Source organism: Rhea pennata, chromosome 16 (genome assembly GCF_028389875.1).
Source record: "Rhea pennata isolate bPtePen1 chromosome 16, bPtePen1.pri, whole genome shotgun sequence".
Taxonomy (NCBI): domain Eukaryota; kingdom Metazoa; phylum Chordata; class Aves; order Rheiformes; family Rheidae; genus Rhea; species Rhea pennata.
In genome coordinates, this window is record NC_084678.1 from 492,052 (window position 1) to 519,331 (window position 27,280).

Consider the following 27,280-nt stretch of genomic DNA (forward strand, 5'->3'; position numbering starts at 1 on the left):
GGTGAGAGCAGGAGCTGCTAGTGTTCGAGTCCACTCCCAAAATCAGCTTGGCCTGTTGGGGCATCTGTGTGTCCTTCCTGCTAGGAAAGGACTGAGCAGTTATCCTCATGGAGCCTTACCTGGGAACTATAGTTTGGCTTGTTAGCCTCTGGGCAGCTGCATTTGTGTGAAAAGAAGAGGCAGATGAAGGGTAAAGGGAGGACCCCAGTGGGAGCTAAGATCAGTAATGTGTTGGCATGTATGTAACAACATGTGAGAGCAGCCTTATGCTCCTGACACCAGGTGCCTGTGCTGCCAGTCATGGTCTGCATGTGTGCCTTGACTGCTGTGCGCTTGCTGCGTTGGAGCAGGGAATGCTTTCTGTGCTGGTCTGTGTGCTTTCAGAGTGTCGGGGAAATACTGTTTTCAGATTTGAAAGACTAGCTGGAGCCCTGAGTTCAAATCTCATCCAGGGCTCTAGTGCCAAGGCATTTAGGCTCTTGGGCTGGCCTTCATTGGTCTCATGGTGCCTGCTGTTATGGTGTAAACAGGCAGAGAGCTGGAGTTGCGGGTACAGCCACTGTTGTTGTCAGCTAGGCTGTTACTGTGCTAACAGCGCTGTTTTGGGGAGTCTAGGTAAAACTGGGGTGTTCGGCTTTGTTTGCACTGTGACTGGCCACAAGTGTCTTGATCTTCAGGGTGGCTGAACACTGGAACAGGCTGCCCAGAGAGATTGTGCAGTCTTCACCCAACCTCAACTGGACACACTCCTGGACAACCTGCTCTAGCTGAACAAGGAGGGGTTGACCCAGATGATCTCCAGAGGTACCTTACAACTTCATCTATTCTGTGATTCATCTGGATACAAAATTGAAGGAGGTGTGCCTGGATTTTGACATCCTAGCTGAGTATTACTCAGTGTTTGCAGCCTACTACAGCTGATTGTGCTCTGTCAACTGAGGCGTTCAATAAGTGCTGTGGGGAGCCTGCTGGCTGGGGCTGAGCCAAGCTCACCAAGGTCCCTGACTCCCCAGCCTTGTTTGGATACCCAGGTCTTGGCTTCAGGAATGCCTCATGTTGCGTCCCAGCCCAGGTCCGGAATATGGTTAGAGAGCAAAGCAAGTAAAACCGGTCTACAAAGTAGCTACAAAAGAATCTATCCCCAGTGGGTATGGATATCTTGGAGTGTTTTTGAACTCCTGCATGTAATGAGGTTCTTGCAGAAGCTCTCTGGCCATACTCAGCTGGTACTTTTCCTAGTGGGAGAGTGGCAGACAGCTGAGGAAGGAGCATGGCACATCAGAATGGGGGTGTATCTCCCTCCTTTTTCAGCTGTAGCTCTCATGCAGATCATTCAGGGGTGAAATTTCTCCCTACTCAAAGATGAGTTTGTTTCCCTGCAGGTACTTCCTTCCTGGCCTTAATGTATCAGATTTTCTGCCAGACAGAAGAGCAGAGGATCCTCGTCTCATTCAGAAGGGCAAGATCGAGAGTCAAATGCTGGCCCAGCTGCGGGCTGTTGGAGATCCACAGCATTAAGGCTTGAGGAAATGATACAAGAAGATATGTAGTGTTGCTGTACTGCTTGGGGACTCTGCCGCGGTGGAAGTGAGGCAGCTTTTGTGTACTGAGCAAGTGCTTGAGAAAGTTGTTGTGGATCTGTGTCATTCCTGAGGAGCTAAAGGCTGCTCTTAGCATCTCCATGCAGGGCAAGCTGTGTTGTGCTACGAATAGCTGATGAGAGAAATGGAGAGAAATGATTTCACTGAGTTGCTATGAGATGTGGAGCGAGCAAGATCTAGGACCTTGTGGCTGGGTGCACTGAGGGGCTTTCATTTAGCATCAGTGCTTTGCGTTGGCAAATCATCCTATCGTCTTTACATTTGTGCTTACCAGTAGATGCAGCCAGGAGCTTGGCCTGTGGGCATGTTAAAGGTACATTTGAAAATTAACTCTTGTTGTTAAAGCAGGATCTATCCTAGCTACTCTGTAGGATGTTGCTTCTTCTTTCATTTAACTGTAATGAATATTGGGCTTCAGCACTTCCTTGGGCTTGATAGACTCTCCTTGATTTTTTTTTTCCTTTTTTTGGTCATTTGATGTAGTTGTAATCTAAAAAGTTGGCTCTGGAACTGCTATTGCAGAATTCAGTTTGCAGAGCAGTTCCCATTAAAACTGCTGAATGATACGCCAAACCTGCCAGTATCTTTGTGGCTGGTTAAGACAGGCTGGTTCCTTGCGGGTCATGCATCATTACCCAGCATAAAAATCCTGCAGACCAGATGTTGCCCTCTGTGACACTGGCTCAGGCTATCGTTTTCGGAGGGGTCGTGCTGGTGAAGTGGAGGGACAGAAGACAACGGCATTGCACAGATGGCCCTGAAATTAGAACTTGGGTAGCAACTGGCTGTGCAAGCCAAGAAAGTATCTGTTTCACTTCTCGGAGGTGTGTTGGTTCTGTAGCACTGTAGTAAATATTTGCTTTTATCACTCAAATTAGCAGACCTAGCTCAAAACACATGCGGCGAGCAGACCTACTGATTTAGAAGGTGCTGTTTTCGTATCAGTCTCTTTGATAGCAAAGCTGCATATAAAGTAATCTGTAGCTTAAATTCTCTAGCGAGCAGATTTGTGTGGAATCTAAATGCAGTGTTTGAGCAGTTAAGGCACCATCTTGTGATGAAATGCTTGGCTAATGTCCTTCTGTGTGCCTGTGATCATTCCTAGGAGGATTTTTATTATTTCTTTTCTTTTTTCTTTTTTCTTTTAACCACATCTGATTTTCCTCTTTTCAGGTTCTGAGTTGTGCCTGAACAGAGTACTGAGAGCAGCCCCTGGAAGCAGCGTGAGTTTATCCTTTCTCACTCTTTTTTTTTTTTTATGTAGTACAGAAGAGCTGCACTGACTGGTGGAAGTAGTGTTGCAACATGAAAGAGGCTTGTGTGGTGAAATGTTTTTTACCAGGATACCCCTGTTAGGCTTGGAAATCTGGCCTGCTAACTGCTGAAGTGCAAGACTGCTGGGATTGGGCTTTTTCTGTTGTGTGTGTGTGCGCGCACGTGTGTGTGTTTTGAGGTTTTTCATATTTAGTTAGGAATTAAGCAACAGTCCCTTTGCCAACAGAAAGGCTCCTACCAGCTGTCTGCATCTTTGCATGCTGACAAAGCTGTTCTTGGGACATCGCACTTAACGCTGTTTCATTTTCATTCCCTCCCCCCCTTTTTTTTTTTTTTTGTGAAAGGAATTTTGGGGACGGCAGCATATTTGCAAACCAGCAGAATGTGTCATTGCATTTTGTGAAATCGCAATTTGAATTTAGAGTGTAGGCTCCACAGCTTCAGAATGGGGCTTGGCAAGATTGGCATAAGACTTACTCCAGGAAAGCTGATACCACCTGGCAGCTCAGAATAGAAGACAGGAAAGGAAAGCAATAGATCTGAGATATAAAATTAAATTGCTGCAATGCCTGAAAGTATCTAGAGCCTCTTGTCCTGGGCCTTCAAGGAGAAGGTTCTGAGTCCTTGGGATACCCCACTGCCTTGGTGGCTTTACTCTTCTGTGGTACGTTGGTTTGCAGTGAATTTGTGCTGTGCAAAGATCTTGTGCAGTCTCTGTGAATTCAGTTGTGAGCTTTTTCTGTGCATCCTGTGGGCAATGTGGTGCCAGGGACAGAGCATTACCTGGGAGGAAGAGATCTAGGTTCTGCTCTAGGTCTCTGACCTGCAGGCTGAGCTTGGGAGGGAGGTCAGCAAAACAGCAGGACTACCTCAGATTCTAGCTCCAAAATGAGAGTAAAGTACCATTGTCTGTAGGACGGGGCCATCTGTTGTGAACTGAAAGCATTTTGCTGAAGACATTTTGGATATGGCTGCTGCTGCAGCCGTTTGCTGCTTTGTGGTGATCTACAGCATCCCAGGTGATACGCAGTGCCTGCATGGGGCTGAGCCTTCCACAGTGTTCATCACTTCCTTATTCCTCCATCCGCTCAGGGAACAGACATTAAACTCCAGCCTTTGGACAGTGTGTGCTGTATCAGATGGTGATTAGCAGCTCTCCCATGGTACCTCAGTACTTTCTTTTAGCTCTTTTGTGTGTCCTGCTGCACCTCACTATCCTGTTCTGAGCCCTTGTCTGGATGACAAAAGTGCATTGCTGCCTAGCATGCTGTGGTGCTGTGCACCAAACGGGGCTTGCTGAATCTGCTGCTTTCTGCTCCTGAAGCCGAGGACTGAATTCTACCCTTGCGATGCAAAGGGCTCGGGCTGCTGCAGTGCTGTCAGCGGAAACAGGCTGTACTCTGGATGCAGCATCCATGTCTTTGAAGGGAGCTATAAATGGGCTACTGCAGATGTGCTCCTCAGGGCTAGAGATATTTCTGACTCTGAATGGGGCAGCTTTTTTAATTTTTATGAGCACTTTCTCACGAGTACTTCTAAGAGACCATCCCTTGAGGAAGACTCTTTGCAGATCCAACAAAATGCCAGCCTGGTCTGCAGCTCTGCCACATCCATGGGTGTGTTCTGTCTGCAGCAGATCTGAAAAAGGAGGAGGAGGGCTTGACTGGAGAAAATAAGAGAAAGGAAAGCACAGAGTTTCTTGTCTGTTCCCTTTTCTGTATGCCAGAGAGAAGTTGGGATGCCAGGAGGGCAGTTTTGGAATTGGGGGGGGGGGAGGGGGAGGGCGAGGGGGAGGGGAAGCAGAGGTGTAGTCTCAGCTCCAGTGCTGACTTGGGTGTGACCCTACATCCCTACCTGCTGCTGTTGGATGCTCTGTTGCACTGTGTATGAGGAGTGTGTTTCTCCACAGTGTATATGACAAGAGCTGTTGGTGAGTCCACTCCCTCTTCCTAGGGATGAGCATCTTTTTTCCTCCCTCCCTTTGGAGGCAAATGTCCTTTCCCCTTCCTGGGGATTTTGTACCTGTTTTGCATGGCATTCTTTTATTATTTTTTTTTCCTTGTGTATTTGTGGCTCTCCTTGACAAATCCCAGAGAGCCCTGCAGTCTCTTCTTCCCTGTCTCACTGCATATCTGAGCAGGGCTGTGCTTTGGGAGGGCCAGGAGGAAGTTGTCTTAGGTGGAAGGATTGTTAAAAATCAGATAGAAGGAGGTGAAGCTTTGATCATCTCTTGTGGCTGATGAAGAGAGAAGCTGAAAGATGCTCATCTGTAACCCTTTGGTACCCAGGAGATGGATGAATGTGATGGGGTTGCGTTCCCCAGCTTATTGCTGTGCAGGAGTGGAAGAGATTTCTTGCATTTCTAGTGGGAGCCTGGTCCTGCCCATTAGGGAGTGAAGAAGGGTGACTTTGCCAGTCCCCAAAGCACTCGCAAGCCATAGGCCATCTCCAAAGAAGTGAAACTGCTGCCAGGGGAGCAGCCCTTCCTTACCTCTGCTGATTCCTGTGGTGTCCCTGGCCTTCTGCCAGCTCTAGAAGCTGCTTACCATTACAGAGGCAGCACATGGCTCCCAGTAGTGATTCTCTGGGCTGGGTAAGCCTTATCTCAGCGAGGGCCTTGGGCCTCGGATATTGCCTCTTCCCCGCTCTGAGGGGGCTGGATAAACAACAGGGATGCCCCCTCATTGGGGCCAGATAGCAGAAGTGCTGCTGAGGGGGTTGAGTACCATTGGTGAGGTCTGCAAGGGAGGTGAGGAGTAGGGTAGGGGGGAAGGATGAAGAGCACAAAGAAGCCACCTCTGTTTCTCTGTGCTTTGTGCTGCACCTAATGATGTTAGTGAGTCTCTGCAGTGACTGCCAAGCTGGGGGTCAGGCCTCAGTATCCAATGATTCCCTTGCTTTTGCTGATGACCTCAGTGTCCCCAAGTGCAGCAGAAGGTTGGTGGCCCAGGTCCAGGGTTCTTTGGGTTCTTGTTTCTCTATTTGCTTGTGTCTCAGTAACAAGACTTCCTTGCTCAAGTGACTTGGAGAAAACACATGCATGTTAGAGCAGAACTAATTTGACACTGTCCACTTGAGGCAGCTCTGAGAAGACTTACCGAGCCAGGTAGCATCAGCTGCTGGGGTAAGCACAGAGCCAAGAATATGAATTCCGGTTAGGGCAGGTGGAGAACCTTCCTGTCCCATGTCACTGGTGTAGCATAGGTAGCCTGGACTAGCTGCTACTTTGTGCTAAGGAAAGTATCCCAGTGCTTCTGGAAGGACTGGTGATATTCCTATCTTGACATGTTTATCATCCTGTGGATGAGTCTCTTATCTCTCCTGTTCATTTTGCAACTCCCTCACCACTGATGTGGTATCCTATCTCATGAATGTCACGTAGGACTTGCTATTGGATGTTAGCAGGCAGAGGTGAAGGGAAAAGGCTAAGTCTCCTTGGTAGAGTTTCCTCTGTGGAGATAGTCATTCTCCTAGGAAATGGTGCATAAGACATGATTTTATCCTTGGAAGAAATGGCACTTTTTATCCACTGCTTTAGACCCTGAACAGGATTATTTTGGGGCAGCAGATCAGCACTCTTGCTATACAGCATTTTCTGGGCAACCTGCCCAAGAGCTTGGGACTTCCTTGAAAAAGAAAGAAAAGATAGCAGAAGGCCAAGTTAAACATGTCCCTGAGCTGGGCTCCCTTTATTGGCTCATCTGGCTGTAGGTATTCTCTTCACCTGTTCCCCTTCCACCACTCTACTTATAGGTTGAACTTGAGTTACCTATAGGTTGAATCCTGAGTTTCTAGGATTTCTTGTCCTATGTCCTCCTTGCACATAAGGCATCTGATCTCCATTGCCTTCCCTCTGTGATCCGTAGAGCAGGAAGGAAGTGAGAGCACCAAGGCCTGTGAGATGGGGCACAGGGGCCATTCAGGCAAGGCCAGCTCTGTACCCAGGCTGTCAAGGACACAAGGGAACTCCATTCCCAAAGCAGAGCTCCCAGCACTGCTGGGACCTGGCACTGAGAAATTTAGCCACAGTAACTGTGCTTACAGCAGTTTCTAATGGCAGTGAAGCACCGATGAGCAGAGTAGCTGCTGAAGTTGCTCCCCAGGCAGGATTTGCTGTAAAAATTGGCTCAGAACGTTGCACTAATCATCTCTTTCACACCCTTACTCTATTTTACAGATCAATTGAGAAGATGAAGCAGCTCTTGCCTCCCTGCTATTATTGTACTTTCTCAGGCAGCAATGGGAGCTTAGCTTGGAGCTGACTGGCACAGGGAGCACTGCTGATCACCTTACCCTGGGATGGCCTGCAGGAAGCCCAGGGAGCAGCCCTGCTTCTTCTGCAGGAGCTGGTGGCATCATAGATGTTTGCTCAGAGGTGACACTCCTGCCTGGACTGGGTGTGGAGCTCAGTGTTCTGCCTGCTCCCCACAGCCATATGAGGGCAGCTGGTGCATTTCCCTCTTGATTTGGGGCTCGTACTCACTGTGGTATGTGCCTTGGTCAATGAAACTTGCCCTCTGCGATCCCAGCTGCTTTGGCCTCATCTGAGCAAATTGTTTTATATGTGGCAATGCATGCCCTGAAGGTTGATGAGAACTCTGCCAGCTCCCTCACACTGAGCATGGGAGAGGATGGCTTGTGGCCAAATATCTTGCTTGCTTTGACTGATACTTCTAACCTCTTCTGTATCATGTTGGTTAGCAGCCAGACTTACCACACGTTATGTTAAAACTGGGATGCATGTCCATCTCTGGCCCCCTCTCTGGCTGGCTGTTACAGATTTAGCTGCCTGAGATCAGTACTGGGGCTGTAATCTTGCCCCACTTTTGGGATTGTTTTTGGTGCTATCTTTTTGAGTGACAGGAGTTGCTGCCTTCCTTTGAAGTTGATGCTCTGCTGCTCTGACAGCTATGCACTTACCTCTTAAGGGTTTGGCAGATCTTAGTGTACCTGACAGTAATACGCCATCTGGTTCGTGGATTTTGGCCAAAGATGTGAAGGGCTGGACAGGCTCCTGCCCTGCCCAACTGGTGATCTCACAGAGATTGGGTTAAAAGGAAGACCTGTCCATCCTCAGGTTCCTCTGGAGCAGTGTCTGCCATCTGGGACTAGAATTTCAGCAGCTCCCAAGGGATAGAAAGCTCTAAGCAATGTTTTAGCAGGTGTAGTCTGGGATGCAGATCTGCAGGACTTGCTTACAGGAGTGGATGTTGAGCCTCAACTAAATGCAAGAGACCACTCTGGCCTCACTAAAGGGATGCTCTTGGGCATGGGCTTGCAACAGCTTTACAGTAGGCAAGCACTGATGGTGGCAGTTCTGTGGACTTCTTGCAGCCCAGCTCCTCCCACAGCTCTTGCTCCTCTCTCCTTTTTTTGGGCGAGAGGCTTTTGATTTTCCTTTCTTGCTCTTTATCCCTGTTGCTGAAGAGATTAATGGAGTGTTTGGGCCATTTTCTGTCCTTGGCCATCCTGGAACTTGGGTCTTTGCTCACCTGCAACTAAGGCAGGACGCCTGGATTTGGCAATGGGGAAAACCATCTGGCAGGGGCCTGGAAGCAGCTCTGCGCTGTGGTGAGGATTAGTTAGAACAGGGAAGTGTCTTCATGGACAGGGAATGAGGTGAGAGCAGGAGGTCGGATCTTCTGCCAATGCTGTGTCATGTGGTGCACACTTGTCTTGCCCTCTTGTATCTGCAGTGGCTCAAAGGCTGCTTGAGGGAGCTGACACTGTACTCCTACACATGCAAGACTGTTCATAGCTCCGCATGCTTCTGCTTCATAGACCCCACGATCCTCCCGCCAAATTCTGAGCAGTGCCAGGAAATGCCCTCAGCCATGGTTTGCAGGGGTGAGTGTGAATATTATATACTTCCCAGAGTGGAGATGTGATAAGTCTTTTTCCTCACTGCGGGATTATATTTGAATCATAAATTTCAGATGAAAAGGGCAGGAGGGCAAGAGAAAGGAAAAGGCTGTTGTAATCCTATTATGGATTCACGATGGCTGCTTCTGCACAAGACCACTTGGCTGCAAGTAATAAAGTACCGTTATCGATGTTGCCAAGGTAACGGGAGTGTTCAGCCCAGTAGGGAGATGTTGCTGGCGTTGCAGCCGTGCTTTTTATGAATTGGAGTCCCACTACTTTGCTGTTGCCAGTGTGACTGCCCAAATGGTTGTTTCTAGATATCTCTGCCAGAGGATGAGTTGGACTGGAGTGGTGTTTGTATCTGGAAATTCCAGCAGGAAGTCCAAAAGTGCCTGTGGCTGTGTTGTTGATGAAGACCCCATGAGGGCAGCTCTGCCTACATGAGCTGAGGCTCAGGCTTTCAGGGGCATGCCACCTTGGTGCCTGGGATGGACACTCTAAACCTGTGTGAGTCTGAGGAGAGACACTCTTGGGAGGCCAAATGAATGTAAGTGTTTCAGGAAAGCTGATCCAGGAGCCTCCATTTCAAAGCTGTCTCCAACAAATTTTCTTGTGTTGGACTCAAGGACATCTCTCCTGCCTGGAGAATTTGGTGCTGGCAGGCGGTGAGAGGCTTGCTTTGGGTGATATATTGGAAGGAAGATCTGTCTTCTTCTCCTCAGCTTTTCCATTTGGTAAGTGCAAAACCCCTTTTCTGGGAGATGTAGGCTTGTGACTTCTCCTGTCCTGAAAGGCAGCCATCAGAGAGCTGCCTTCGGTTGAGGAATGACTAGGAAGCCAACCAGCTGTGACACATGGTTTCATGGTCTCCGTGCATCTTTTCATGTAAACCAGGAGGGGGATATAGCTTGTTAATCTTCCATCAGGGCACTGGCCATGCCTGTGTAGATGCATAGCTGTCATAAGTGTCCTATACCTCTTTCACATAATACCATTATGTCGCCCTGATGTGGCTAAAGGTGCATTGGGGAAGAGTGGTATTACTCATCAGTGATAGCTGCCATTTATAAGAGGCATCTCTGGCTTGTTCCCCTTGTGCTGTGAGTCTTGTGTGCTTTGGAGCCCCGTGCTTGTGGTTGACAGAGCATGCTAGATCTTCCTGCATGCTGTGTGATGATGAAGGCTGGTGCTCTGCTGTGTGCTTGGCCCCACCGCACAGGCTCAGGCTGCTCGGTAGCCAAGATAGCTGTCTGCAGGGCGAGGCTGGGTAGCGTGGGATGGAGATGCTGGGCTGTTGTAGACCTGGCAGAGGTTTCTTATTTTCAGTGATTTACTCAGGTGAGTGAAAATCCATACAGGAACATCTGCAGGGTTAATTTGTGTTGTCCTGGCTGAGGCTGGCCTCTGATACAGCTGAGAGAGCAGGGATTGCCACCAGTCTGTGCCTAAGTCCATTTGGCACAAACCACGTTTCAGCTGCCTGGTGTAGTCCCAGAGAGGTGGTGCTCCTGCTGGGGAGGCTGTGCTTCAGTCACAAGAACCATCATCTGCGACTGGGCTGTCCAAGGGCCCCAGGATGGGGATGAGAGCTGTCTTCTAGTTTTGCAGACCTTAACCATGGGTCTTAGGCTGAGTTTAGAAAATGTGTGTTAGGGAAGTAACTCTGGCTCCTCTCTTGACTAGCACCTTTTGCATAGTGTAACTTTAGCTTTTTTGTTGATTTCTGCAGTGATAAAACATGAATTTCTCCCTTTGCTTGGGCCTCAGGCTTCTGGGCTGTAATTCCCTCCTCTAGAAGCATCTCAACGATGACACCATGCTTTAACTTTGGTCATGAGCAAGGTTCCTAGTCCCTGAGTTCAGATCACTCCACAGAAAAGTCCTGTGCTTGGATGTGGGATTTTGTGCCTTGCTGCTTGGTCTGATGTACCTGTGCTATTTCACAGCAATTTTCTGTCATATTGTCTGGGTCCAGTAGGAGAAAATACAGATAATCCCTTCACAGAGGACTCTGCCCTCTTTGCAGTTTGGGTCTCTGCCCTTAGGTGTGGTGAGAAGGAGAGGTTTAATTACTTTCTTTTAAAAAAGAAAAGAAAAAAAAAAAAACCTCCAGCCCTTCCTTCTGTTGTCATTATTTGTCCAAGTTCCCTGAATTCCTGTCACTTGCCTTAAGGGGGGGAAATTTGAGACACACCAAAAGAGATTGCTAGATTAACTTCTGCAGGTGCTAAGCATATATCCTTTGGGAGCTGGAGGAATAAACAGCAAAGAAAAACAATCGCTAAGGATTGTTGAAGAGGTAAAGTGGAAAAGTTGGATGAAAGTGAGGGAAACCTTTAAGTCTTTAATTACCAGAAATGATCTCCCCCATCCCTGGGAGGCCCAGTGGTGTGATGGGTGCCTGCAGGGAAAGGCTTTCTCCAGGTTAGACCTGCCTGGATGATGTACGGGAGGAAGCAAGGCTGGAGTGGTTCTGCAGTGGGTTCTCAGGGCATCTCTCCTGTTTCAGCCCTGGCATGGGTTTCTAGATCTGTTTATCAGGATTGTATCTCTGCATAATATAACTGACTCCGCTTCTCATTCTCATTCCACCTCCCAGGGCATTTTGACTCCTTGCTCTGAAAGATGGGTGCTCATCTGTTGCAGCATGAGCTTTCTGTCTGTGTCTCTAATCCCCCCCCCATTAATTAATAATTAATTAAAAGATTAATCATTTTAATCTGACTTCAAAATGGTCGTTCTTGATGCCCATTTCTGGAAATGTGGCGGCATCAGAAATGAAGAGAATTAACATCAAGCAGCACACTTAGTGTCAGAAATGGGCTAGCTTCTTACGGGTCTGCAAATGCATCCTGGGGGTGAGTGTTCACCATGTCTCAGCAGTGCAGGTAGGGGACCTGCACCCACCCAACTGCAGGCCTTTAGTGAAGCACTGGTCCTGGGTTGAGTGTTGGTAGAAATTGACTGGCAACACTTGAAACCTACCTGAGCATCGGCCTTCATTTAAAAATAAAGATAAAATAAAATAATTCATGTTTGGGAATAATTCAAAGCAAGTGGAATGAAATCCATGTGATGGTGTTCGTTGAAGCCTTGAGACAACTTCAAACCAGCACTTGGAGAGGTGTCAGAGGCTCAATCTCTAGCAGAAGCTGCCTGCTTTGCTTAATGGTTGCCTAGCTGCATGGGGGAGGCATGGTGTGGGCGACTCCAGCATTAGCTAATGAGCCTGCTGTGGCTCCTGATTGGTACCAAGGCCCCACTGGTGCCTTTGACCAGTGCTTTGTGCTTTTTGTTAAACCTACATTCAAAGATTTTTTTTTTTTTTTTTTTTTTTGAGCAGGCTACGGTAATTATCTTGTTGCACAAAGCATCTCCTTCCCACGCTTTTTTTTTTTTCCTAAAGGAAAGCAACAACAACAACAACAAAATTGAGATCTTCTATTCTGCTTCAGTGTGAAAGCTTTATTTTTTGATTAGCGCTGGTGAGCGAGCAGGATGTGGTAAGATGGGTTATGTGGACAGGATCTCTTTTCTGAGACTTGCCTGCAGAGCTGCTTGGGCTCCTTTAGCCCAAGGGCCCTTTGTCCATCATTCTGTGACATGCACTGCCTATCTGCAAGCTTAGAAGTAAGATAGCATTGCAGGTTTAAAACCAGTGTTTTCTGAAGCTCCTAATACTGTTGAACAAGCCTCTGGGCAACAGATTTGCAGTCTCACTGATATCTCACAGCACTGATGATTAATCAGATTTTTAGGTGTCAAATCAATGAAAAAGTTTGCTTTGCTCTCAAACTTTGATGAGCAGCTTGTGCCCATGACAGGCTGGGTCTCTACTGTAGACACCAGTGTTGGTGATGGTTTAAGGAATCTCTGAAGGTTTAATTTCCTGCCTGTATTTTCCATGATTAACATTGCAATTTGCTTCTCCTCTTTCCCACCAGCTGATCATTTTTTTACTCAGAAATGGGCTGAACAGCAGCATAAATTGCAGGCACCACCAAAAGGATGTTTACAAGGGCAATTTTGTTCCTTGAACTCCAGTACTTGCCTGTTTAACTTATTGATTTGCTACTTTTCTTACCATGAATTTGCAGCATTTTCTTCCCTACAAAGGAATTTTGAGTCCTTTGGAGGAATTTCCCCACGACGTTGATCTATATCAGATAGGAAGTAACAGTGCTGAGATTTATGTTTTGCCCTGCGAGCAGAGCAGTCCGGTTCTCCTGTCCGAGAGGCTCAGACCCTTGGGGGCTGGCATGGCTGGCTGACAGCCAGGTGTGCAGAGGGAAGGGGAGGCAGGTGCTGTCTAGGAAGCAGGCTCTTTCCCTTGGGTAGACACTTTGAATTTGCGAGGATTTGCAAATGCAAAAAGCCTGACTGTCTGCCCAGTGATTTGTAGTCTGGGGACTTGGGAGAAGGGAGCAGAGCTGTAAAGGATAATCCCAGCCAGACCATAGGAGTGAGCTCAGCCATGTTGGTGTCCCTGCAAAAGCAGGTTTTGTGATGCTGAGGGAGATACCAGTACCTGCTGTGCTAGGCTGGCTGCTTGAGATGGGTGGCCTAATCTGGTGTGGTCTTGATTTGGCCCTTTCCTTTCCCCATCCAGCATTTATCAGCTCTGGCAGCAGCTAGGAACAGGTGATCTGTCTTGTCCAAATCCTTGTTCTCTTTCCTGTGGGTCTTGGACACCAAGGCAAGGCTTGGGGCTAGTGACATGGGAAGCCAGCATTCTCCTGTGGGTAAAACTCTGGCTGTGGGGCATGGGAAGGCCAGGAGAGGAGGTGGCAGCTGAAGTACATCTGTCTGCAAAGCTGGGTCCTTTTGGTGGTGGTGCTTCAGTGGAGAGAGGGGCAGTTGCATGGAGGTGAGGAGCACAAGGCACTGAGGAGCTCAGGTTTCAGGCTTCACCTCCACTGCTGAGCCATGCCGGTGGAGCCAGTGCCCCACTGTGGGGCCGTGCTAGCCGAGGTGTGTCTCATGGGATTCTGGTTGCTAAGCAACTGGCAAAGGTAGAGCTTGCTGGGCTGCTGAGAAGGCTGTGTCTGGCTGCATAGAGATTTGTCTGCATCCTCCTGGCAAGGGGTGGAGAGAGGGCAGCAGGAGGTGCTGCTGCCCCCAATGGCCCACATGACAGGGGGGCAACCCCCTGGGCGCTGTTGACAAGGCATTTGGGGCTTCTCTGCTCAAAATCATTAATGCCCTACCTGCTTCTTCCTTTTTGCATTAAAACAGGGAGAAGAGTAGAGCTCCATGAGGCTCCTGCATCTCCCAGCGCTGGTGGCTCAGATGCAGCCTCTTGGCCAGGGTAGAGGCTGCACTGCAGGACAAGATGGCTGTGAAGTGTTGGGAGGCAGGTCTGAGCTCTTTTTACCCATGTGAGAGAGCAACAGGTTGTGCAAATGAAGGGGGTGGACACCTGTGGTCTCTCTTAGGTTGCCTCTATGTGGAAAGAGGGATGGGCAGGCCCTGGTAAAGATCCAAAGGGTTTGGATCACCTGGGGACTTCAGCGGCTATGCTGATCAGGTGCTGATACTCCTGGGTTCACCTGCAGGGCAATTGCAAGCATGCCTGGGGAAGTTATTGTTTTGTGTCCATTTTCTTCATAATCTGCTCCCAAACCCAGGGGGTTGTAAGGCTTTTGAGAGTCTTCTCTTGGAAGCAAAAATACCTTGGATCGAATGATATCCTACAGGGAGGAAAACTGATGTGTTTAGAGCTGTTCTGGGGCTGGGTGAAGGGGAAGTCACTTTGGATAGTGGCTTAAACCACTCAGTGGGATGCATCTGCAGGTGTGCTTTGCCAGTGTGCTATCATAATGAAGGATTTTTTTATGCTCAGTGTTAAGTAAACTGCTTTCTCTCCTTCCCTTTGCTGTAATAATTCTGAAGTCCCTGCCAGTGCTTCTTACCGGGTTATGTGCATGGACCTTTGGAAGCATTGAAGGCCTTGGCTGCACCTTTGAACCATAAAACACCTGTCCTTCTGCTCCTGGTGTCTTCCCTGAACTCTGCTGACAGTGAAAACATACTTTAAAAAGTATGTGTTTGCCTGGAAGAGGCACATTCCTGGTTTTACAGGGCTGCCTGACATGCCAGATCATGGAGGGATGCAAGCTGTGCAATGTTTCTCTTTGTGAGAAGCCTTAATAAACTCTCCCACCCAACGTGCTTTTTCCTAGAGCAGAGGGCAGGATGCAGACAGCCAGCGGAGGAAAATCCTGTGGAAAGGTCGCTAATAGCTAAAGCACAGCTTTTCCATGTGGGGGAAGAAAGCTCTGTTCCCCTTCCAGACTGCAGCATGGGCAGTGGGAAGGTCTCAGCCCCTCTGCATCAGTGCTGAATTTCCAGTGCTTCTCAAAGAGAGATGGTCAGTTGTTGCCACTAAGATGGTTGCATGGTTTCTGGTTCATGGTCTGTCAGGTCTGCTGCTGGCTGTAGTCTCTGCAGATCTTTGCTTTGCCAGAATCTGCACATGCCATGTCCTTCCCTTCAGACCCAAGTGGCTGGCCTTCAATGCAGTGTGGATGGACCAGGTTGGGAGTGAGCATTAGGATCTCTGTAAAGGACTTTACATTGCTTGTTATGGAGCTGCTGGGTTGCCCTAGGCCCTGTGCATAGGCTGTTGTTCCCTTGGCCATCCTTGGAAACGAATGCAGGATATCAGGCAGGGTGGGTGCTGCATCGCAGCTGCTTTCTGACCTGGGCTCCTAAAAGCGCTGTCTGTGCAACATTAATGCCTTTTTGAACCAGTCTACATGCGCTGTACTGTTGTGTGGGAGGGTACAGCTGTAGATGGGGTCTCTGCATGCTGGTGTAGCTATCTGCCATGAAGGTGCTGCGTGCTGTTGTGGCTGGCCCTGTACAGAGAGCAGCAAAGAGCTGATTTCTACTGTGAGATCTGTTCTCACTGGCTGGTGAGCCCTGGGCTGCTTTAATGCTATTGAGATGATGCAACCTGGCCAGGAGTCTCTGCTGTTCTGGAGGCATCAACTCGCCAGACGTGGAGACAGGGAGGCAGACGTGACCACCTTCCTCAGCCTGTGCACATCAGCCTGCGGAGATGCTTCAATGCCTTGAGATGCTTTGGAGTGGGAGGCCAGCGTGGCCAGTGGGAGCAGACATCTCTCTCCTGGGAGCGGCAGCCAAGGGAGGAGGGTGCCTGTGCCTCTGCCTTGGAGCAGAGGATGTTTCTCAGCAGCCTGGTGACAAGTAGGCATTTCTGCTTGTGATAAGGGGCTGCTGTCGCCAGGGGGAGGGGAATCGAAGTGTGAAGGATTTGAGTTGAAATTCAAGTGCTCTGGAATAATAATCAGCCTTTTGATGGAGACAGTTTGGCACCTCTGAAGACCAGAGAACTACCCAGCTGCTGCCCAGGCCTTACCTGGGGCTTTGTGCTGGCAGGCCCCAAGCCCTTTCCAAAGGAGGATTGATAGACCATTTTTTGGGGATGGAGAAGCAGGATCAAAATAAAGGGATCCACAGATGTGGATAAAAGCAAATAAATCCCAGGGGTAGTAAGCAGGATTTCCTTGATCTGCAGAAAATGTGATGTTTTGAGGTCTGGGCTGCATCACTGATCAGTGGTTTCACAGGATGATGAGTATCCTGTGCTCAAGTTTTTTGGTCCCAGCCTGGCATGGACTGCACCCATTTGCCAAGAGGTCAGCAGCTCTGTGAAATTTATGGGCTTTGGTGAAATTACTGTTTATCAAACCAAGTAGCACAACCAAGTAGAAGCCGACCATCACACTTGGTAAATATGAGGCACAGGGAGGGGGCTCTCTGCACGTGTGATGCTGGGTAACCTGCAATCAGGGAAGGCAGTTGCATTCAGTGCTCTGGTCACCCTTTCTTTGTTGGAAGCAAGCCTTTTATTCTCCAGAGTTGCATGACAAATATGAAAGTAAAGGGAGTTTTGCAGTGATGGAAAGTGAGCTGGAGCGGTGTATCAAACAACAGCATGGACAAAAACACACAAGAGCTCGTTTTGCCCTCTGCCTTGGAGATGCTTTAGTTAATAGGCCTGGGGGAGACAATCCTGTCCTGGGAAGTCCCCAGTGTGGACCATCAAGAGCAGAGAGGGAAGCAAACTGGGATGAAATGTGGCTAAGGCATCGCATGTTGAAATCTGTGGCTGCTTTTTTATCTTGCTGTTGGATGTCTTGGCTACTCTTTAATCTGGAGAACTGCATGGTGTTTTTGCACAGTTGAATCATGCTCTCTTCTGACCCACCAGTTGCGGGATCTTTGTTTACATGCTAATGAAGCTATGCAAAAAGTATTTCTTGACTTCCCTAGCTGTCTACCAGGAAGGGTTACAGCAATTTATTCCTGAGCTTACATATTTGGCTGGGAGGTATCACCTCAAAGGGGAGGAAGCAGGTGGCTAAAGCCCTGTTTAAAATGTCCCTAAATACCCAGGTCTTGAACAATGACTGTTTTCTGTCATGTCTGGTGTGAGCTGGAAAGGAGGGAAGGAAAAAATGCTGCTTTTGTATGCTGACAGGCTTGAAAGAGGAGCAGGCTGTAAGCCAGTGCTAATAGCCGGGACATGAAAATGTGCGTCCACAGTGCCTCCTTACTGAGGCATTCAAATTAGTGGCTGAGCCTTTCCATAGCACTGAGCACATGACAGAGGTCACATTCCTGTTTCCTGTTTTCTGTGGTGTCTGAAGGGCTGTTCTTTTTTCAAAGCAAGAGAGAATTTGACAAATGATGTTGGAGAAGCCACAGAACCAGCTAGGTGAGTGCTGGCCCGTGCACAAAGGGAGAAAATTGAGAGATGTTTTTCAGTCTCTTTTGTTTGGCTCTTTCACCTGACTGCTGCAAGGTCAGCTCTGGTAGCCAAAGCAGAGCAGAGTCTTTTCAAGCTGAAAGAGTTTTGAGTTGCAATTGGTCCTTAAACTTAAGACTGGCTTGTGGGATATCCATACCCTCTCTGCATGAACCCAGTGACTTCTTAACTTTGCATTTTTCGCTCTAGCTTTCTCATGAGTAATTTTTGACCTATGTCCTGCGTGGCATGATGCCACTGAGCCACAGGGAAGCTGAGACAGGCTTTTTGATTTGCACATAGCAAAATAAGTGTGAGCCGTTTGAATAATACTGGGGCTGTGGGCTGTCATTATGGAAGGGAGTTCTCTGCCCGTCTCCAGATAGTGATACCACAGGAAGCATAGTAGAGTTTGTGGGGGGGAAGGCACTTTTCTGTTCATCAGATGCATTGCAAAAGCACAGCTTCATACTCCAGAGTCACATATCTACACACTGCCTGGCTTACATGTGATGAGTATGCAGATGTCCAGCCTCTTGGCAACTGCTGACATAATATAAATACATAATTGCTCAAACACAAATGCAACATGTGTCAATTAAGTCTGATCTCATTTCATCAAAGCAGCCTTGCCAACTCTGTTCAGATAGGTTAGAAAGCCTCTGATTCTGGAGCTGGCTGGCCTCTTCCAGCACTGGGCTGCACAAAGGGTACTGTGTGGGTAGCTTAAAGTGGATCTCAAAGCCTGTGGTCTCTGTAGTGGCTGTACCCTACCTTGATTTAAGGCCTACTGGGAGGGCAGCAACTTGCTTGTGACTGTCCTTGGGGAAAGGACTGTTCTGGACAGCATCGGTGAGATCATTCTTCCCTCCATCAATAACCAGTCTTTGGGATAGACCAGTGTCATCTCTCCTGGATGGATGAGAGCTGACATGTCCCTGCAGTTTCACTGGGAGCATCCTCTTGTGCCTAGTTGGTTATGGTCTCCTCCCTGGCTCTTTCCTCAGTGCTCCTCCCTACCTGAAGGCAGGAGCTGTGGCAGGGCCAGTCCTGTTGATGCTTTTCTCTTGTGTGATAGGCCAACCTTGGTTTGACTAACACAGAACAAGGCACCAGAGTTCAGTCTGGGTAATACAAGGTTTGTTCATAGGCTGGTGGAAAAGATGACTGAGGTGAAGAGGGAAAACACATACTACCCTTCATGTTTCTAGGGAGACCTGCTCTTGTTCAGATCATCTTGTTGGATGGCAGGATGATCAGATCTGACATCTCTTTTCCAAATGTGTTTAGCTAGTGGGTGGGAGGAAGCAGGCTTAGAGGTGATGGAGAAAGAGTGGGTTACAGGCCATGTGGCTGTGACAGTGAATGTGTGTGCAGTGTCATGGATGGATGTGTGGTGCAAGGCCCATGGGTGACGGATGGAGGGATAATGGCCGTGAGTGCTTAATGGTTCTAGTGAAACCTAGATAAGGTGGATTCTAGTGGCAGGGAGTGGATGACTGATAAATCTTCTCCCAGATTCCCAGAACCCTGCTTCTTCTGTGATAACTGATTTTTGCCTCTGCAACGTGGCTGTAGCATGTGGTAACTGTGGTCTCAGATTCTAGTCCTGTTCTGCCAATTTGCACACATTTAAGTGGTTGCCAGGCAGAGGAATAAGGTTTTGGGGAACTGGAGGACACCAGGGAGTAAGGCAAAGGGGGAGCTGCTTTACTGTAATTGGAGAGTGTCTGGAGAGTTTGTGGTTGTCTGGAGAAAGACTTGGGTGCCAACATATCCATTTGTGTGACTGTTCCAAGGCAGAAGATAGCAGGAGGTGAGGAGAGGGCATAGATATGCAGATGACGTGAGGCAAGTGCATATGCATGAGTAGTCTTAAATACCTCGAAGTATTGCTGTGCTACAGCTGTAGTTACATATCAGAAGGTAAATTTCAGTGATGCGATAGCAAAGCCTTGCTACTCAGTGATGATAGGTGAACCCCCAGGGGTCCATCCAGCTAAGAGCAGCAGTGCACATGGACTAGTCCTTCACTGCATGAACAAGTCCCTGATGACAGGAGGAGCAACCTAATGCTGCTCAATGTGGAGACAGCAACGTTCTATGCCTAACTGCCCGCAGCTATGTTCAGCTATTTTCTGTTCTTTGTGTTGAGCAGAGAGGAGCATCTCCCAGGGTTGGTTTTGGAGCCCTGGCTCGACCCCAATGACTGCCTGAATAGCAGTCTTTGTTGTGGGATTAGATTTAGTGGCTCATAGACCTGCCTGGTCTTTTTTGGAAGCATCACGAGCTGGAACAGTGATGGAATCTGAACAGGCACCTTCCCTTTGGGGTGGACACAGGTCCTGCAGGTTGAACAGTGCCTGCAGAGAGTTATTGCCGTGAGGCTGTGTGAGGTACTGGGGATGTTGCCTTCCATGTCTGTGTAGAGCTGTGTGTCAGCTCTGCCCTTGGCACTAAGACACACTGCTCTATGGGCCTGCTCCTAGTAGTGGGATTACTGTGGCCTGGAAAAGGTAGAGAATTGTGAAAAGGAGGGAAGAACTCTTCCCTGGCTTCCAGAGAACAGGGCAAGCAGTCACAGCCTTAAACTGCAAGGGAGGAGGTTTTGGGTGAGACACTGGGGAATACCTCTCTAATGTTAAGAGGATGAAATCCCAGAGCAGGCTGCTGTGTGAAGGACAAGAATTTTCATTGTAGGGATGCAGGAACCTATTAAAGGCTTGCCAGGCCCACATAGATGGAGCTAATCCTTGTGTTGGGCCAGGTGGGATTAAATGATTTGAAGCATCTCTGTGCTGCAGTACTTGAGTTGCTGGTGAATGGATGCAGTGATCTCCTTGGGGCTTGCAGAGGGAGGCAGTGAGGAGTAAAGGGATGAAACGAGAGCTATCAAGAGCCAAGTGTGCAGGAGTAAGCAGGAATGATGACTTTTGCATCAGTGGCATCTGTAACCTCACCTCTGTGAGTCAGCATTTCAGATGCTGATGATTCACAGCAAGAATGCAAGACAGCCAAGGGCTCGTGCAGGACTGAAATTAATTGTTTGGAATGAGGGCAGCCCAAGAAGAGAGGGACAAGCTGTTTTCTCTCATCTTATTAGCATTTCCCAAGCATAGCTATGAGGTGTTTGAGCACCAAGCTGGACTGCAGGGAGCTGGGGAGAGATGTGCTCTGCCTGCAAAGTGAGCTCCACCACTCAGCCTCCCCATCCTGATCGTGCAGCCAGACTGGTAGGAGCAATTAGTGCTGCTGGGTGCGGGCTTTGGTACCATGGCACCTTGGTGAAGTGGACGCTGCTCTGAAGTCCAGCCATTGCTGTCCTAACTTGGGATCTGAGAAAAGCCTGGGGCTTGGTTGCCTGTTCAGCCAGACCTTCTAGTGCTTTGCTTCAAGCTTACACACCTCTTGCCCTTTCCAGTGGTGAGAATGAGATGATTTCTCTCCTTTGTGGGTTTCTGTGATGAGAAACTTATCTCTGATCCCTAAAAACCATGGTGTTGAGCTCCTTGTTAACTTGAATCCCAGAAACTCATTTACTTATCTGCTGAGAGCTGTGGCTATATAGTTGCTGCCCCATTTTCAGATAGTTAAAATGGTTTTAATGGCCAGAAGGAGTTTGGTGGCTGAATGGAGATGAGGCTGGAGAGAAGTTTGTTTATGGTTCTTGTTTGTCACTTACTCAAATGGAGTGAAAAAGAAGGATATTGATATCTATTTTTAGGCAGCAACTTTTGCAAGAAACAGTCTCTTGTGGTAGGAATTTCTCAGACTTGTCTGCAGCATGAAGGTGAACTTTGAGCATATCTGGAAACTGCTGTAAATCCATTGAGCTATTCTGAACTTACTCGAGTATGAGGGACAAGTGTGATTTCTATTCTTCAGGAAAATTATTCAGACGTTTTTCTGTGTCCTTTCTGGGCTCAGGTAGCCTCAAACTGAGTTTGAAATTGTCAGAATTGCCATAGACATAATTCTCTCAGAGGCTTGGATGCTTGGCTCTGTCCTCGAAACAGGTGATAGCTCAGCTTGGCTATTGATGTTTCCAGAGGCTGCTGCACATCTATCACTTGTCCTGGTGACATGGTGAGAGCCAAAGTAGGGCACTGCAAAACTTGTTCTGAGAATGTTTAGGATGAAAAGCAAACACTTGTTGGCTGATGTCGAGACATATGTCCTCAGCAAAGCAGGCGCCAAGACCTGTGACACTGGTGGAGGGGCACGCATGGGACATGTGGCTTGTGAGTTGTGTACTTGGGAGCATGTGAGATACTCAGGTGACTACAGCATGGACAGGGGGGTGACATGGAGTGCTGGGCAGAGTCATACTGGGACCTGGCAGCATCTGCTGTGTGGAGGACTGCAGACGTGTGGCCAGGTTTGAGGCTGGAAGTAATGTGTCCTCAAAGCATGCTTGCCCAAGTCAGCGCTTTCCAACTTTGATTTTCTTTTTGGACACCTGAAAGACTTTCCCAGATGAAGTGTAGATGCTCTGCAGCAAACGGAAGCCTAATGACTGTTTTTTTCAGTTGCCTTTCACAAGTCACCCAGGGGTTTTCCACTTGTCCCCAGGTCTATGTTTTTGTAGTGTCTGGACACTCTTAGAAGTCAATAGACAGATTCTGCTCTGTGGCGATTGGCTCTCTCTTGGCTGGTGAGACAAGTGCTGTTGCTTGCAAATATGTTGCTAAATATTGCTAAGACTAGTGAAGTATTTTGTCAGCACAGTTCCAGTAGACTTGGAACAACATATGAAGGGTTGTTCAAGGCTCTGAGCCTCTTGCCTTCCATGTCCACTGAAGCAACTGGTTGAATTTTGTCTTCATGCAGCTGCAGTGCAGCCTGATGGGGAGGCATATGGCCATCTTCCTGGCTGCATACTCCCTTCTCCTTCTGAGCATTTGTAGCCCAGGCTTTCAGCTGCTATTTCAGGCTCCTGCTCACTCCTGTGACTTGTTGCCATCTTGTTGGTCCTACTTTCTCGTATCTGTTAAATGCTTCAGAGCATGGAAATTTCCAAGTTATAGTTTTCCCACAGCAATTGTAATTTGTCCATGCAGCACGTATATATTAGGACTCCAATATACCTGCAGGCACTGCAGTGCCAGTCACTGCAGACATGTAGAAAGGCCACTGGTGTGGTAGCTTTGGGAATCGTATCTTTTGAATTCTTTGCGTTCAGTGCATTCGACTGTGTGGTTATAGTGCTGCATGAATATGGCTTTGGTTTTTGTCCTGAGTATAAAGCAAGCACAGAAAGCAGCGCAGGTAGTACTAATTTGTTCTAAAATGCAAACAGAGGATGGATTGAGGGGATAAAGAGGGAGGAAATTGGAGTAAACCTACAGCTGAAAGTCAGTTGTCCTGGATATGAGCACTTCTTGGATAGGGATAGCTGTGTGACACCAGCAAAGCCATCCTAGCGCAGACTGGTTCTGTGGGCGATGCTGCTGTGGGAAACTTGCTCCCGCGAGGAAAGCCAGCCCTACTGCTCAGGACAGCTGGCTGGAAACCAGCACTGACGCTAAGAGCTTCTGCTGCTGCAGATGGTCAGAGAGCTGTCCCCTTCTGTCCTACCCTCACACTCCTGGTGCCACATCTGTTTTCCTCTTGCTTGGTTTTATGCTAGTTGTGTGATGGAGGAAGCACATCTGCCTGTGTAGATGTACCTCACCAGCATGCTTGTAATGTGGCTTCGGAGCAGGTTAATGAAGTGGAGCCAGGGCAGAGGTGCAGTGGGGGAAGAAGCCCATCCAAACTAGATCCTGCTTTGCACTCCTGTGATGTTGCAGCCTATCTTTACAGCCTGGGCCAAATGCACCATTGGTGAAACTCCTTGGGTTTGCTTGACTCCCTTGCTGAGTGGGTTGTGGCCAGGTGAGAGGTCTTCTTGGAGTGGTGGAACAGGTCAGCCGAGGTACCATGCCAGGTAGCAATGCCATTTCTCCTGGGAGCAGCAAGGACGGCAGGAGCAGAAAGCAATTTAACTGAAGCCTGTTCCTCTGCTGGGTGCTACAATGCAGCCCTGCACTGGGGGAGCCAAGGGTAAGTGCTGATTCCCAAAGATTCAAACGCTCTCCCACCTCTTGCCAGAGCTGAGAAAAAGGGACCTGGATTGGTCCTAGGTACCTGGAAAGGCCTTGGAAGAGGAAGGCCCTAAGTCCAAGTCCATCTGCATGTTCACAAGGCCGTCTCCTGTACTGCAGGGCGTTCAGATGCAGTCCTCGCTGTGGTCCCCAGCCACTCAGCAGCAGGCTGCAGGCCAGTTCTGTCCCACCTTGGGGTGTTGCCAAGGCAGATCCTTACTAGGCATCAGAGGAGCATCCTTAGGGAGCCTGCTGCTCTCTGGTAGCTCTTGCTGGAGAAGAATGAGATGGGTTACTGTTTGCTTTGGTTCCGTCATCTTAGGGCCAGTTAAGCAGACGAGTCATCATAGAATAGCTGAAAGATAAATACCTCTCTTTGAATGGGGGAAGAAAGCATTCCAGGGGCTCCCATGGTGTGCAGAGCTGCCTGAAGAAAGCAAGCAGCATCCCATCTCCGTGGGGATATGATTCAGCAGGGAGCATATGTATGAGGAGATGGGGGCCAAGAGCCCCTGAAGACCTTGCAAACCTCCCTGGTGCCCTTTGGTGCAGGTGTGGGGCAGTGTGGGGAGCTGTGAGGAGGTGCTGCTCTGCTACCATTCTCTCTGTACTTGTACTATGAGTCACAGCTCACCTTGTGATACAGGGCTGCTGTCTGTGTGCCTGCCTCCAGGCTCTGAGCTATTGTACCCTCTGCCACAGCAAGGAGAGGGCTAGTGGTGACCCTGCAAGTCCTTACCTTCAAGGGGGCTAGTGGTGACCCTGCAAGTCCTTACCTTCAAGGCATCCCCTGCTGAGAAGAGACAAGCCCCAGTTTGGTTAGATGGGACCGTCGCTCTGAGGCACTCCCCTGTGATGCAAGTCTGCTTGAAAATCCATCCAGCAAATATCCCATCCTCTCCAGTCAGTTCTGTGTCAGGCTTGTTTGGGCCCAGCAAGGTCTTTAGGGAGCCCAAGCATTGGGAAACCATCCAAGACAAATTGGAAAAAGTGAGGAATGTGGGAATTGGCCCATCCCCCACCGGAAGCTGAGGGAGGTTTCCCATGCAGGCCAGGGGTGAGCAGCACAATTTGTCAGAGCAGAGGCTGCAGTGAGGGTCTAACAACTGGATGTTAGGAGATGCCTGGCCCTTAGCTCTTGTCCATAAGGCCTTATGTAGGGTGCTGGGATGCAGGGCTGGTCTTTTCTTGCTGTGTGCTCTGCAACAGCTGCCTCCTGATGCTTCTTCCTCAGCATTGGGCTGGAAGCCAGGGGTTGGGCTGCAGGATGCTCTGGAGGAATCTGTTCAGCGCTTGCCTCCCTGAGCCAGTATAGTGAGCTTGGTGTCCATCTCAACTACAGCTTCAAGGTTGCCAGGCTTGGAGTGCACAACGTGAGGTGCTGCCCTGGTGTAAATGCCCTATGCTGTTCGCAAGGTTAATTTAGAGAAGTTGGAGGGTGAAGCTTGTCTCTGCCAGCTTTGGGCTGACATCAGTGCTGCCAGTTGCCTTGCAGCTGGCACAGAACATAGGCTCAACACAGGGTGGATTGTGTGCTATGTTGGGTCAGCCAAAAATGCAGCCACCCGCTCATCATTCAATTTGGACTGCTCAGTGACCTGAGTGTGCATGGATCCAGCAGTAATGATCGCAACACGATGGCCTGAGCACCACACCGACCCAGCAGGCGCAGCATATTCTGCCATCTTGAGTGGCAAGAGGTGGGCAGGACTGCAGTGCCTGCTTTTGATGCAGGCTGCTGGCAGCACTAGGTGGGATGAGTTCAGGTGCACCAAATAGCCAAGGTCTCCTAGGTGCAATATCCTGTCAGGCACATCAGGGTAGTTGCAGTGCTGCAGCAAGACCAAAGCATGTTCTCCTCTGCTCCAGCTGATGAGCTGGGCCTCTTTGTTTTTCTCATTAGCCCCAGATCTGCCCACATGCCCTGAGTCCCTGCTGTTTTCCACTGGCTGTGGTGTTCCCTGTGGAGAAGGTCACGGCCGATGAGCTGCAGAAAGCACATATGTTGTTCTCCCACCCTGCAGTGACGCTGAGCTAACTTTCCCTTTCTCCTCCCCACACTCTGTTATCCTTTCTTCCTTGTGTTCTGTCCTTTAAAACATTTGTCTCTTATCTTTGATAATTGCCTGCAAGGCCTGAACTTTTCTGAGGCCTCAGAGCTGTCCTTACTTTGAAAAGAGGCCAACTCTCCTGCTAAAACCTCTTTTCTTCTGTGTCTGGGAGCATTCAGAGGGTGTGTGGCCCCTTCTGTGTGGCAGCCCAAGAAGCCATTTCCATGGAGAGTTGGCTCTGACAGCCCCATGGGGATTTGGGAGGTTGTTTCTGTGCTCTGCACAAGACTGTTCTTCTCTTTTGCAAGTCTACTCCTCCATTCAATCTGTGGGTTTTCACCTGTGGATAGACTGCTTTCTGGATTGCTCCCACTCTTTCTGCTTAACCCCTTGTTTTTAATTGCTCATCCTCATCTAGCTGCACTGTCCTTGTCTGGTGCCTCAAATTGGGTTTGTTTTTAGTGGAATGCTGAGTGCAGAGGTGAGCAGGGTGCGCTGCTTCCTTCACATGCTTCTCTCCTGCTATTTATTCTTTTTTTGGTGATGCTCTGGGATATTTTTAGGGTTCCAATAGCCTTTTGACCCATTGTCATCAATAGGGACATGGTACCCAATCTCTTTCAAAAGAACTGGAGCAGAATGTATGTTTGTATAAATCTCTGCCAGCACATCTCTCCTCTTCCCCCTCTCTGCCAGCAGTGCAATGCTGAAGTGATCCTGGTAAATCAGCACAGCTCCCCTTGCAGCCGTGCTGTGCAAATAACCCTAGGGGCTCTGGACCAGGCTGTGAGCCCCTGTTCAGAAGCAGAAGTGATGACCAAGAGCAGGCAGGAGCCCACGTTGCTTCCAGCAGCAGCGTTGGAGTTGGGGCCATGGGAACCGCCACGCTGTGGTGCAGAGTTCGTGGGAGGCCGTGGCGGGGAGGCTGGCTCTTCCACAGAGATGCGGTTGTTCCCATTTTCCAAACATTAGTTCCTCACAGTTGGAAGAGTATCAGTTTGGAAGAAATAACATTCCTGAGCTGCCCCAGTACTGAGGTCCCAGCCATGTACCTGGATGAGCTGGGCTCTGGCAGTGTCCCTGGCCCAGCCCTTGGACCCTTTTAAGAGCACTGCCTTCTCTTCATTCGCCAGTGCTTGCTGGGCTTGGGCAAATCCAGCCTGTGTTTGGACTGCTGGCACGTTCTGTGGTTGGTATGAGCAAGCATAAGCAGCATTAATGGGGTCAGGGCAGACCTTGCTCTTTTAGCTAAGGCACACAGTGCATGGTGTTCACATAGATGTACCTTGCCTATTGAGAAAATGGAAGTGTTTATGCTAGGATGTTTTTTATCCTGGTGGTGTGTAGAGAGAAGGTAGAGGTGTTGGTTGTGCCTGTGCTAGGTAGTGTTTGTGCTGTTCATCCTCGGGGACCATGTATGAGACAGCGGGTGCAGGTCTTGCTGTGGGGTGATGTGTGTGTAGGTGTCCCCTTGTGCACAGTGAAGACCCTTGAGGTATGCGTATCAGGCACTAGTTTTGGTTATTGCTGTGGGGTAAGGTGCATGTAGGTAGTTCTGTGTGAGCAACTAGGCAGCATGTGCCTGTTTCCACATAGTGGTTTGTGCATGTGTAGTAGGCAGTGGGG

The 27,280-nt window shown here is 49.0% G+C and overlaps 1 protein-coding gene across 12 annotated transcripts in view; it reads left to right on the forward strand.

Annotated features, from left to right (window-relative positions):
- EPB41L1 (erythrocyte membrane protein band 4.1 like 1) overlaps positions 1-27,280 on the forward strand; it is a 106,454-nt gene that overhangs the window by 21,460 nt on the left and 57,714 nt on the right. For all 12 annotated transcript variants that reach the window (XM_062589049.1, XM_062589053.1, XM_062589052.1 and 9 more), the window contains exon 2: positions 2,775-2,824. The gene's annotated coding sequence lies outside the window, so the exon portion shown is untranslated. The remainder of the gene's footprint in view (positions 1-2,774; positions 2,825-27,280) is intronic.